Source organism: Apis dorsata, unplaced genomic scaffold (assembly GCF_000469605.1).
Source record: "Apis dorsata unplaced genomic scaffold, Apis dorsata 1.3 scaffold_634, whole genome shotgun sequence".
Classification (NCBI taxonomy): Eukaryota; Metazoa; Arthropoda; class Insecta; order Hymenoptera; family Apidae; genus Apis; species Apis dorsata.
This window is the reverse complement of record NW_006263828.1, coordinates 16,640-19,642: the sequence shown is the minus strand read 5'-3', so window position 1 is coordinate 19,642 and position 3,003 is coordinate 16,640. Positions and strand designations below refer to the sequence as shown.

At 37.6% G+C, this 3,003-nt stretch overlaps 1 protein-coding gene across 5 annotated transcripts in view; it reads left to right on the top strand.

Moving 5' to 3' along the window:
* The window catches only part of LOC102676390 (CLIP-associating protein 1-A), a 24,986-nt gene that overhangs the window by 9,836 nt on the left and 12,147 nt on the right, over positions 1-3,003 (top strand). The window lies entirely within an intron of this gene.

Sequence of the window (3,003 nt, the reverse complement as noted above, 5' to 3'; positions counted from 1 at the left end):
TTTTTTTTTTTTTTTTTTTTTTTTTTGATACTTTACTCGACAATAACGCGTTTTTCGAGATTGATTTTTCTGCAAAATGTGAACGTAATATTATTGAAACAGAGGAAAAGAAAATATGAAGCTATAACGTTCGAGATGATTAAGGAATCATGTTTCTGTGCGATGCGGATGTTGATTTTTATTCGAATTATAATTTCTTTGGAGACTGTATAATATCTCGTCAAATAATTCCATGAAAAAATACTGAAAGATCGTCTTTTTTTTTTTTCTAAGGTAGTTGTATCTGTATCGCATTAAATGTCATTTCCTTGAACACAATGACATTACTAATTCGTGTTATCTATTCTCAGATATTACATAATATTACATATACCGACAGCTATGGTGTACTATGCAATATCGGCGGTGTATTGTTTCAAACGTTGTCTGTAATTCATACCGTATTAAAGCTGCTTTAAACAAACGGCCTTGTAACATTGTAAGATTATTGCCAGGGTATTCGAATTTCGATTGCAAATATTACATCTCGCCAGCAACCGAATACTTAACATATTACTTGCAATACTGATTAAAAAAAAAAGGAAAATGCAACTCAACGACACTGATAGACAGTAAAAAGTACGGATAAGCCGAGATTCTTGATGAGTCATGATGCACATATGTATTCCATTGTATAATTAATCTTTGTTTCTTGTTAAAAAAAATATGACTATATCTCTCTTATATAACGATAAATGAAAGGAGTATACATCTCGGCTTAAGTAATGCTGTCTCGACTAAATATTTTTACAACTATTATACAGCTGGACTGTAGCGACTTGTATGCAAAACATTCGTAAAAAAAAGTAGTGATGAACAGAATTATTTTTGTTACGCGTTTCGAATTTACGAGCGAGACAAGATGTCTACATATAAATAAGGAATATATTTCTTATTCTTCGATGTTCGATCACGATTAGGTCATACATGGGCTTGGCAAGGAAATTACGGTTCTTCGCTTGATTTCAGATATATTAATAGAACGCCAAATTACCATGAAGAACTAACTATCGATCTTCCTGTCTCTTCCTTTTTTCATCCATGATACGCAGGATAATTTTTTTATTATCATTTAAAAATTCTTCGTTATTATTGATACTGATTTTTTTTTTACGAAATTTTCTATCCTCTTTCTTCTCGTATCTTGTTCTTTCCTTTTTATATATACGAAGAAGAAAACGAATGCATTTAGGCCAACTATTTTTTTTTTCGCCTTCCGTCGAGCTCTTCTTGTCATATGATAATGCGATCATTTTTCTCGGTGTGGAATTTGCACTGCGTACCCGTATGCAGCTTAGCGCCACGAGTATCCTTGTACGCGCGACGTGTGACACGAAAAGGTTGAACGAGCACGGCACCAGGAAAAATTTGCATAAGTCTTGTATTCTCGCTCTCTCTTTCCCTATGACCCACGATCACAGGACTGTGCTAGAAGTTCACGGTATTCCGTATACCGTGATTTCTCCAACGTTCCACGTAGCACATACGTATAACCCATACGTTACGGCGAAACAGCTCTTTCTTTACACGTCAATTTTTAATTTCGTCCGTTCCCTTTTAATTTCGGCTCGTTTGATCGATTATAAACTATATCCAAGATTAGGAGGAATACTTGGCTTTTTTTTCTTTGGCAACGATAGGAATTCTCTGACGTATATTTCTCCAGCACCAACAGTTTCACCGGGACGGGAGATTATTCACCCTACCCTTCACCGCTCGATCGAAATTAGCACCCACACCGTTCAGCTTGAACTCGCCTTCTTATTATGCGACCTTACCCTGAGGACAACGGTTGAGACGCGTGCACACGTGCACACGGGAGAAGTGAAAGGTAGGGTGGTAACACAGATTTATCTTCACCGGTGTACGGTTTTACCGTGGTTCACCGTTCTGTGCATGATCAGATATTAAGCGCTGAATAGCGCACCGATGCCCTTTTTATATCCTCTCTTGTTGACTCTCGCTGACATTCTCGCTGCGCGGCACACAAGCCGCAACAACTCGTTCGCACTCGCCAACTTATCGACAAAACTATGCGATTCCACCGCAAGGAAAGTAAGATAAGTACGACTGATCGATAAAAAAGATCAACGATGGTATGGAAGAAAGTTTTCAACTATCCGAGTTGGGACGAATAAATTCATCGTTCGTTGTAGCAACCGTTGTTTTTTGAATTAACATTAACGCGTCGTAACGTGTGAACGATCTCCCCTCCCCTTTCTTCGAAACGAGCACAACGTGCTTTTCCCTCCCCTCTTCTTGGTTTTTAAAAGAGGAAAAAAAAAAAGTCGATTAATTATCTTAATAGGATAATCGTTTGTTTGACCCGCAACACCGTTTGCCTGGAATAATGATAAAGGCATGTTTTCGCCTGATAATGTGTACACAGTGTATTCATACTATTATGTAATAAGAAGGATAGCATTATCGTGTTCAAAACGTGCTTATTCACGTGGGCGATTTTCTTCTTGTTCTTAGCAATATATTTAATAATCGTTCCGTGTGGAATTGGCACCCGTGTTTTCCTTTTTCTTCCACTAGTGGCACTAGTATCGTGGCTAACGATGGCTGTTACGCGCGATGAACAATGGAGAATCGCACGCGGAAAGACGCGCATCGTGTTCTCCTATCTTTTCTCGTTGTTTCTCGTTGTAGCTTTCTTTGATGGGAAATCGGAAGCACGAACGTATCTCATCGATGGATAAAAACAATAAATAACGTTACTTTCACCAATGAATGACAGACACTGTAAATACGATTTCCGATGAAATTACTATCGCTATATCTCGTTTTCTATCGGTAATTTATTCCGCACTTGATTCCTATTGAATTTCTAGGAAAATGAAGAGGAGGTGGTAGTGCATCAAAGTTCGTTGAAATAGAGGAATTAATCAGTCCCACACCTTGCGCGATTAATTATATCTATGATCGTAATTATTAATATTCTTATCGTGTAAAATGTAA